Genomic DNA, 11,076 nt, shown 5'->3' on the forward strand with positions numbered 1-11,076 from the left:
CGTTTCGGGTTTTATTTTCGTCCCACCTCACCCGGTCTTTTTTGGTACTTGCTCCCACCTCCCATCCAGCATGGTTTTTTTGGTGCCTGCTCCCACCTCCCCGTTCCAAAAAAAACCCAACCAAAACAACTTTCACGTAATTCTCTCGCAAGCGACAGAATCGAACGAAAATAAACTTCCGAAGAAAAACCAGCGAAAGGGGGCAAATGGTCTTTTGATTGCAAATGGTCTGGACATAACTTTGTGGTGTTTGCTAATGTGCACGTATCTGTCCAGTTTGAACGTGTGTGCAATCAAATTGTTGGTTATTCTATGCCTCTTTTGCCAAATATAAATATAAACAATCTACTTATCCGATTGTTTGTTGGAGCAGCCCAACTTATCTGATTGTTGGTTATTCTGTTTATGTTGTTCCTTTTGGGCCTACTTCAGAACGGTCGTTGAAGCGAAATATCGATCATGTTCATAGATCAGGGAATGAATTTGATGTGTCACGCCTGACAAAAGCCCAAGATTACAGGTACCACCTGTTCACTGTCTGTGCTACTACATTGCAATAGGGATCTGCTGTGCTACTGTTCATGTTATTCAGATCATAGTACCTTAGGTGGTTTTCGTAATTCTACTTCGCTGGCGCATTCTGAGACGTCATTATTTTGCTTCCTTATCTGTGCAGAATCTTTGTGTCGACGTGGAATGTTGGTGGCCAATGCCCATCAAGGGGGTTAATTTAGATGACTGACTCCATTCTTCACCCCCTGCTGATATCTATGTGCTCGGATATCACTTATTACGAGGACACTAAACAAGAACGCTGGGTCTAGCATTCATGCTGGCTATCACACGCCATTCCCTGTCCCTGATCCGGTTGTGGAACTAGATGCTGATTTTAAGGTATCATTGAGAAGAATGATAGCACATCACTTTCCACCACTATCATTCCGAAACCTTAGTCGGAGTTTAAGGGTTTCAGGAAATGATATGTTCTCACAACCAATATTGGCCCGTAGGTTTAGTGTGTGCGACCCTGTTAACATAGGAGTCAGGCCGAGCGATTTTGATAGAAATTTCAAGTGTATCGGATCACCAGTCGATGAGTATATTGAGGAGGATACAAGTAATGGAGCATATTTTTCACCATTCCCATATGGCTATGGTACTTAAACACCAATGGAAGGAGATGAAGAGCAGCCAAATACTTCTAGGTACTTTCTTTTGGCATGTACCATTAAATTTCATATGCTTGTTCTTTAAATATCTTAATATTTCTCTTTTAAATGTTAATATATTTAAAATTATCTGCAACTATTTGTGCTCAGCAGTCCTATCCTACCTTCTTGATGATGCTTCTGTTAAGTTCATGCAGTAAGACAAATATTGTGTTTTTACCAGGTGTCCAGGTATTGTTTGGTTGCCAGCAAACAGATGGTTGGCAGATTTCTCACAGTTTGGGTAACAGGTTAGTAGAGGAGCATATTAGTAGAGGAGCATGCAAGTTTGGAAAGTTATGTTTGTTGGCGGGATTCATTGTGCTGGTTAATTGAAGTCATAATATATCAGCAGGTATGGCATGGGATTCATTGTTCTGGTTAGATGAGATATATCATCTGGTAAATCATTGGATACATTTCAACGTATTGGATTATTTTGTTCTGAACTCTTTAGTCAGGTACCTTCCTTCTCTCAACACAACTTCAGCAACATGTTTTATATATTACAACTTCCAAGTTAATAGTAGAGATTTAATCTCAATACTTGCTTGCTTGGTGTAAGAATGTAGAAGTATGTTTTACTTTGGCTCCTAGCTGAAGACTACAGTTGGGTGTTCCAATAACTTATTTTTGGCATGGTCTTCTTTGCTACCTCTGCATGTGCGATCCTCATTATTTGTTGCTTGATTCTCTATGCAAGAATCTTGGCTCATGGTCGAACATATATGGTCACATATCTGCTCCAGGGATTTATTTTTTGTCAGAGCCGATCGACAAATGATCAGCCTGAAAGTATAATTTTCTAGCTTAATACATGTCATGCAAGTATGGTTTCCTTAATGTGACTGGTAATGTAAATTTTGTGGGTCTCTCAGTTCCTATGAGCCTAATATAGTTAATTCGAAAGCATGATTCTGATGGAAATGCAAAAGAAACAGAACCTGAATTAGTAGTTAATTGGATAGCATGATTCCGATGGAAATGCAAAAGAAACAGAACCAACAATAGTAGTCTACCTTAAAGCTCGAAGAATTCATGAGGAATTCTTGCTAGCATCTAGAATTGGATGCCCTCAGGAAGACTACTGTAAGTCAATTTTCATGACTGATTTGCTCATTTCCTCTAGCTGCACAATATGACATATTGCTTCTTAATTCAACACTTACTGCTACTTAGTAATAAGAGGACATGTGGGACTTTGTTTCTCGAATTGACACTCAATAGTAGAAGATGTTCATACCTAGAATAGTTGATCACAAACTGCCGTATCATGGCTTTCTAGCTTATATGTTACAGAGCAAGTGAGCAGCCTCTACTCCCCCCCCCCCCCTAATTAATCTCTATTTTGTAGCTTTGAATAGCTAAAAAAAATTGATTCTGGTATATATTCATTGGAGCAAACATTAGAAGTTCTATGATATTTTTTCTTACCACATATATATGAAGGATTGTGCAGACAACTTGCAGCATTGGAATCAACATCTGGGAACAATGCATGGACATTTAGATATATATTTTTAGCATTCTTCAAGATCTTGACTTAATTTCTTTTTACACTGTTAAATAATAAAAATAACAAAATGTTGTACAATAGTAGTATCTGTTATGTAGTCAAGTTTACTGAAATCAAAAGAAAACCAAGAAAGGAGAGCCGAAGTTCAAGTCTTGTTCAGCTCCATTGATTTCCTCTCTCAATGGAGTGTTAGTCCTCTGAATATTTTTATTCCTCTGATCTCAAACATTGTCTACACAAGAGTCGAAGCTTTGTCTGCCACCGCTCTTCAGTTCACACCGCCGATGTTGTGAGGACTGGCAGCTCTTCAGTTCATGCTGCCAATGTTGTGAGGACTGGCAGGACTTCAATGGGTGCTGAGGCTGCAACCTAGGGCGAGGGCGTCGGTGCGTTGAGATGGTGGGGCCACGTCAGTGGGAGGACGTGAGGCGGCGATGTCCACCCGGATCTATAGCCGCAACAGAAGAACAACTCAGAGAGGACGTGCAGCTCCTGTGTGTAGTAAATAAATCGCTGCCCAGATAAATCACCGGGACACTACCAAGTGTGTCGTCAGTAGGATAAAAAATCTTGAGCGTGCCTCAGGTGCGACTCTAGCTATTGAAAATCAAAGAACCTGAATACTTCCGGAGTTTGATAAGGCTTTACGGTGAGTTCTCATAGTGGTCTATGTGCATGATGGGATGCTGGTACTGCTGTTCTACTTTTACTGCTGTTGTCATTAAGCAGATTTTGTCAAAGCAATTGCTATGTGTATTAATTTGGATAGGATCAGTTAAAGTACATCTCATTCAACGGCGTTTTTTGTCGTGTGTTTTAACTTTTTATTATTAGTAGCAGTGGTTTCTATAGCTAGCCCAATGATGATCCCCACTTTAACCGACATGATGTCAAAGCTCAAGGCTATCAGTGACCATCCATATAGCTCATCAAGTCATCTTCAGATCACTAGCCCTAATGGTGTCAAGCTCAAGGATATCTACGAGCACTCGAACCTCCTGCATGACGAAGTCACTCGATGAGGATGTGCTTACCCAGGAGAATGAACCTATTGATGCTCCCCTTGCAGCCGGAAGTATCTTGAAAGCTGGTAAAGTGGTGTGGTACTGTTTCCTCTCTTTTACCTTGATGCAAATACATCTGTGATGGTGTCCCAGCAATGCAAGTCGTCATTTAATTCACTAGCTATATAAAATGCTCAGCAAAAGATAGTTCCTATAACATTTTGTGACCAAGGAAACGTGGTGACCTTTTGGCACTTTTCATGTAGCGAAAACCTCATACATGAGCATATCCGCGATGCAAGGAGCTTTTGTGGTGACTCGGAGGAGGTAGCAGGGGGAGGAAGAGAAGGGATAGGTTCCATTACGATCTTCTGTTGACACAATGGTCGTCGGTGGCGAGAACATGAGGACCATGGTGAGTGGCTTTGTACCAGGACTGTTTCATGCATTTGATTTTGAGGTTGGATATTGATCCCTTTTCCTAGGATTCAGGATTGTCAAATGCCTAATTGATGCTTTAATTAATTCGTTGCCTTCAGTTCGTGTAGCATACTGATAACATAATTTGGCTCATTTCGTGAATGATGTGAACTTACAGAGTGCCATAGTACCAAATCATGTGTAGCAGGGTGTAGGGAGTCTCTAGTTTTTTTTATATGCTAATCACTGATTGCTACCATTAGCAAGAATTTCCTTCACCACCAAAAGCACGACACGTGATAACCATTGTGCTTTCTTTCTAGAGCTGGTTTTGGGTGTACCACTATACTATACCCTACAGAGATGTCTCGTAAACAGAACAGTTCTGTCATGATGAGCTGTATATTTGATGGACTTGGAGCTGTCTAATTTGGACTTGAAATTACAGTGTAAAATTTCCACATTGTATATTTTCTTTTGAGGAAGCAAGATTGCTTCCTTGTTGTCTTTCTGCTCTAGGCACAAGAATAGTGCAAGGTTGCATGTGTGGAATTAATGAAGGCAATAATCCTACACGGAGGTGCCCCTTAAACATCGTGTTGTAAACAAAATCGCATCAGTTTTTACAAGATACAAAAAACTATCAGTAGTGCGCACTTATTAGCTAGAAAATCCATATAACTTGAGAAGCTCCAAAGTTTTACTAGGTCGCCTGCAATCTAACAGTTTGTTGAGTGTAATGACTATGCATGTTCATTTATGTCTTGTGAGACTACATTTTTGGTTGTTGGCTGGAGCTATCACTATGGCTGTTTTACTTTTCAATCAAATAAATTTGTATGGCCACCAAAAACTAATGACATGTCAACAATTATCATTAGCAGCCCAGTTTAATGATCTTTTTTGATTAAAATTTCAATGGAAAGCTCATGACAGTTTGCACCCCCTTATCTGCATTTTACTTAACCTATTGCAACTATACTCTGACACTTACTAGCTATTTTTTCAGGTTACAATTTATAGACATGTATTGACCTATTGCGGCTATAGAGTATGCCTAAGCCAATGGCCAGACATCGGCTGTTCGGATCCACCCTTAAGCCGAGGCACAAGTCCATTGCGGTTGATTATTGTTTGGGGATTCAGTTTCATGGTGAGATATGATTTTCTGGATCTTGTTATCGCTGAACTGTGATTTGTTGGTTTGGGAACTAAAGTTGGTTGCTTGCATCAAGGGGATTCATATTGGTTGAAACCTTGAAGTTGAACATGAAGGGCACACATTTGATTTCCATTGGGTGTTGCCCTTGTTTAGCACATTAGTAGATGGTCTCTTACTGGATTATGGCAGTAGTAGTGTGGTATTGTTGTGAATTTTGTTTTCTTCTTTTACTAGACCAATTGTTTCAAAGAATTTTGAGATGCTACAATACTGATAGACATGTGGCTATCCCTTCATTTTATCAAGGATGACTATTGTTGATGAAAGGACATTTACATATTTATAGGTTGCAACCAGATCAATGACCGGTTAATCTAACACCCAGTTTTAAAGAGAGAACAAAGTAGGAAGGGTGTGTGATGGCGCTGGGGCCATGTGTTGGATATAACATGTTGGATAGTCTGGACAACCAAATTTCTCCCCTATATATGTGCTGGATTTGGGGGAGCTCTAACTGTTCAAACAGTTGGAATTTTCAAGAGCCCACTGAGCGCCTATTTGATGTCCGAACACGCGCGGGCGTACGAGGGAGAAATGAGCGCCGACCTTGGGGACAATCTTAATCATTTGTTTGATTCATGTATATGCATTGTAGCCCGTAGCAATGCACGGGCATTCTACTAGGTGAGTTGAGGCAGACAGCAAGGGCCGAGGTTGACAAATAAAATGCCATTGTGATGGTAAGGAAAATATCAGGTTCTAATTAGTGGAGGACTACAAAAGTTAAAGAGGTCTTGATGAGATGATTGACATGACATGAATAGTTAATTTGACATGTATCATGGGCACTTCTTCATTATTCAGTTGTCTCGCTTGAATTTGTGGACCAACTGCTGGACATAGTTCAGTTTTCACAGATAGCAAAAGCTGCAAAACTGGGTGTGCTAGATTTTGTTCAAAGTGCAACTTTTATTTGATAAAGCCGATCAGGTTTACATGTGTAGATCAATGCAGTACCAACTGTAAAAGAGTTACAACGCAAGGTGAAGAGTCTCCTTTTTTGTATTACACTGGGATTGAACCTGCATGTTGCTGGGGCAACCCTCTTTTATTTTAGTCTTCTCTATTTTCTGGTGTATCTTTGTTTATCAAAAATAGTTGTCTGCCCTGCCCTCGACAATTCGCAGTGTGTGCACGGCATCTTATATACACTATGGCTGGCTAATTTAGATGATTACCACCTACGACCACTATCTTGCTTATTTTTCTTGTGATGGCAGCCATAAGTAGAGGGTTCAGCAAGGCATTGAGAGAGACAAGTGGCAACTTCTCTACATTTTAAAAACTATATATAGAGGGGGGGGGGATAGACTTCTAGAATTTACGCCAGGTTAAGACAAGCAAATTTCAAAATATAAAAGCGTATGATTATGTGTGGACGTGATGGTGGAAGGGAACTCGAGAATTAGAAAGGTGGAGATAGTGGGTGAAGAAGTATGTCTCATTATCATCGGAATATGAATATGCTCGCATTTAGCGTCTCACCAATGAATATATATTATATGTGAGCTTATTTATCCCCTCAAAAAAATATGACCTTATTTTTATTTTAATATTGTTTATACATGTCCACTTTTGAGATCAGAGATGAAAACTAATGGCTTCCGATGATGCTTTGAAAATGCCGATTGACAAAGCTTTATGAAGGACCGGACTGAAAAATTGTCTTGTTTTAACAATTAGAAGAGATGCATACACATAACTATTCTTTATATATTTCTTGTGCATGATAATACAAAAGGTGTGTTTCTATATATATTTGTTTTTGCAGAGTATCAGAGAGATGAAGATGGATTACGATATTCAAAAAGAATTCATCGACAAGGGTGTTCAAGCTATGTTGTTGAAATGGGCCAAAAATTCACTAAGTTTTATACAACAGAAGGCCCGTGGCAACGCACGGTCATGTCACACACTGATGAATTATTGGCATGGGATAATCTCTAGCTAGCGAGCACCTAGACTGTTTGCTCCATAAAGCACGTCTGCACATATATTTTGTACTGTAAGCAATTCCTTTATTCGCATTCAAAATCTAAATAGTATGGAAATCAGGAAAATTATATAGCTATTTGGGTGTATCTCTACTCCTAATGTCAGGGGTATTCTATTAACTACTGGGTTGTTGATCTACATTACGGTTTAATTCTTACACGAATTAATGTTGACTCGATTCCCTGTAGTAGGTTGAGAGGCTTCTCCTTTCATGATTTACTCTGATTAGTTTGCTTGGCTCCATGCTCCTCATGATTTCTTTGAATTTTTCTGTAGGAGCTCGATAAAAAATAACCTAAGAAAAATATGTCGTTCTTCTCTACAATGGTTGCGTGTGGAATCTGAGGAGAATCTGTGCACCAGCATCCGACTCCTTGATGTTGCTCTGATCATATTGTGTAAATATATTTCTAATAAAGCAATCGCCCGATGGTGTACATGTTAGAAATAACAAGATGTAATCATCAAGTGTGAGAGATGGCAACATCATGATGGGATGGTATGTACTGTTGTGCTCATCAATAGGTTAGTCTTTCATTCTCTTGTAGCCGGTATGTTTTTTGTTATGCAAATAATTAGGAAATATCTAATTTCTATGTATGTCCAAATATATATAAGTGGTTGTTGTTAACACTGAATTTGGATTTGTTAACGGTCGCTGCATTTGGTCTATCCCGAGCCTCTGACTGTGGATCATGTTCTTTTGATATCCGCTTGCCACGATATGTTATCTCTGGTTGTGGTTGTGGTTGGACTTCTGGTATGTGTTACCTCTAAATTTGCAGCAAATAGCATTTCATTAGAGATGACTTTGCAGCAAATTGCAAATCGCTCAAACCAAGCCATCGCCACCTCGTCGCTCTCGCCGGGAGCAACAACAACCGCCGGTCTCTTCTTAGCCGACATCTCCTCCATCCGGATGCCCTGCGGCATGAGCCACTCCGCCACCGCCTGGGACTCGACCTCCGGGAAGTTTAGGTCCGTCTTCGGCCGTTCGGCACGCCACACCGCCACGCCGTAGGCACGCGCGGCCTCATCGGCGGTGGGGTACGTGCCGAGCCACCGACGATGCCCGGCGTCGGAGAACTCCAGTCCGAAGTTCCCGAAGGGCTTCGCCCTCATGCCGAAGAAACCGGACTTGCCCTTCGGCGTCTTCTTCGGCGCCATCGGGGAGCGGGCGGCGGCCGAGCGGGGAGCGGGGCTGAGGCGGACGGAGCGGGGCGGCGGACAGACCGGAGAGGAGGCGGTCGGAGCGGGGCCGGGCGGAGGATGGACCGGAGGCGGAGGCTGACGGAGAGGAGGCGGGCGGGGTCGGGGCGGGGTGGAGGTGGCCGGAGCGGAGGCGAACGCGATGGGGCAGCGCGGCGGCAGGCGGCGGCCTAGGCGGGGTGGAATCAATGGCGGGGGTCTGGATCTACGGCGGGGCGAGCCCTTGAAAAGTTAACATGTAACTCTTGCAAACTATTTCAAGAGCCCGTGGCAACGCACGGGCACTCTGCTCTACTAGTGTGTGTATGTGTCCAAGTTGAAGTCTGCCTCCACGTCCTATGTGTGTATGGATTTTTTTTCCTTCAGAATAGATCTTTTTTTAAAACATTCCTTGTGAATAGATCTACCTCCCCTAGGTTTGCATTTCTAATTCATACGTGATCCTACTTTCCTCTTTTTTTCCTAGAGCTTTTATTCATGTACATGTGTGTACGTCATGGTTTTTTTAAGGTATATGTGTACGTCGTGATTATTTGCGGCCTTCTTTGCCCATCTCTTTTACGTGATGATCAGAACACGTGTAACGTGACAAACCAATATGTCTTTTTTCGAGAATCCGTGTATAGCTCCTACTTTTTTTATTCTTATACATGTATGTAACGTGACAACATGACAGTTCAATACTACTGGCACATAAGAACGTGATGTTACGTAAGAACCTTTAGATCTCAACCGTTATTATTCTAATCAAACGGTGTACAAAATATTATCATATGTGGACGAACGTGATGGCTTGTTTGCCTCTTGTCTTAAGTATATAATAGATAGATAGATAATAGAAGATAGATAGATAGATAGATAGATAGATAGATTGTGACCATCGATGAGGGCGACTACTTTGTTTGTATGCACTGTCTTGTTTTAATCGATGATGGACTGCCTACTGTCTAATAAATTGTTGTTTGTTTGGCAAAGCAAATGTAACGCCATGTTTAGTTTGATCCTAACTAATTCCTTGCTTGTTCCTCTGCATATTGATTGCTCTTGGTGCAGATGAACATTTCACCTACAGCTGCTGGGAACTTGATTATAACCGGCTGAGCCGCCAACTTGCCACTGTCTTATTTGATTGCTTTGCTGCTCTGCATATCCTCATATCTATCTACCTGCAGAATAGTGGGTCAGGGCTTCCAAGGACCCGATGAAAAAGGGGATTCATCAGGATTGGGTGGCAAACACCACTTCGTTCCAACCAGCGCATCTTTATCAGGTTGATGTTTCCCGTGCCTGCACGTAGATCTATGGGTCAGGGCTTCAAGGACTTGATTGAAACAGGATTCGTCAGGACTCATCAATGCATCTTTACCAGGTTGTTTTTCCTGCATGTTTTCTAGTCAGTAGTAAGTACACTATGATGTGCTCTTACATTGCAGCTTATTTATTTATCTCACTTGGCCGAGGCACTCTGATGGCCGTGCGCACTCTTCTAGTAATGTTGAATGAGTTTTTTTTGATATACCATTCTAAAGGAACACCATCGAAAATACCAACACAAATATAATAATATAAGGGAAATTTACGGTGCATTATAATACACGAGAGCACGTGTATTATATGCGCGATCCAATGGATGAGACTAATTGGGCCTTATTAAAGCAAGGGTATTTTCGACATAAAAATTATTTACATTTAATTGTCCCAATTAAGTCTAGGGGTATTGTTGTCCTAAAATTTCGAATTAACTTTATTGCATTAGCATGACGCTTAATTAGATCAGATGGTCATCGTGCCTGGTCATTTGAAGTTGAGTGAGTGGTTCCTCCTCTCTAGCCCTAGTCTCTGGCGAACACATCGCCGCCCTCGATCGCCGCGCGCACTCGCCGTGGCACTCCCTCCTCCTACTCCCCCTTCCTTATGCGGCGCCAGATCTTCCGAGGAGCCACCTAATCCCCTCCTTCCCCGATCCGATGCCCCCTTCCTCGATGCGCGTGATCATAAGGCCAGATCATCCGCATCGTCGTGCATCAACTTTATCACGCCGAATCTTCGCATTGACCTCTTAGATGTAAGTGCCTAGCCATCTCTAATCTTGTCTGCTAAGTTATGTGATCGTACCTATAATGTCGGATTTGATTAGGGTTTAGGATATGTGATATGAGGTTTAGGGATTACTGTTTGAGAAAGTTGTGACTAGATTTTGATTGAAAGGAGGGTGTATTTCAGATTTACTTAGGAAATATTGAAGGACTTAGTTAGGGTTATGTGTCATGAGAAAGTTGTTAGCAGATTTGGATTCAAAGAATGTTATTTTGAATTTAGTTAGGAGATATTTTTTAATTGAGTATGCTGTCGGTGGACTTCGAACACATCAGATTATGAATGTAATGGAGAAGAATGTCGGAGGTCCCGACAAGCTTGGATTTATAGATCATGACCTATATAACCATGTTTCAATCCAGAAGAAGTGCAAGATAGAAGGCAGTGATGCTAGATAGCATAGAA

General features: G+C 41.4%; 1 long non-coding RNA gene across 12 annotated transcripts; it reads left to right on the forward strand.

Annotated features, from left to right (window-relative positions):
* The first annotated feature begins 412 nt into the window (after positions 1-412).
* Positions 413-6,374, forward strand: LOC119323507. 12 transcript variants are annotated; one of them, XR_005156345.1, is made up of 9 exons: positions 413-520; positions 677-894; positions 1,011-1,205; positions 1,393-1,459; positions 1,561-1,669; positions 2,966-3,814; positions 3,995-4,143; positions 5,158-5,301; positions 5,657-6,374. It is a non-coding gene; the product is annotated as an uncharacterized LOC119323507 (long non-coding RNA). The 12 variants fall into 12 exon arrangements; XR_005156348.1 differs by lacking the exon at positions 5,657-6,374 and having other exon boundaries at positions 2,966-3,827; positions 5,158-5,649; XR_005156346.1 differs by lacking the exon at positions 5,657-6,374 and having other exon boundaries at positions 2,966-3,822; positions 5,158-5,649.
* Positions 6,375-11,076: the final 4,702 nt, after the last annotated feature.

Source organism: Triticum dicoccoides, chromosome 6B (genome assembly GCF_002162155.2).
Source record: "Triticum dicoccoides isolate Atlit2015 ecotype Zavitan chromosome 6B, WEW_v2.0, whole genome shotgun sequence".
Taxonomy (NCBI): domain Eukaryota; kingdom Viridiplantae; phylum Streptophyta; class Magnoliopsida; order Poales; family Poaceae; genus Triticum; species Triticum dicoccoides.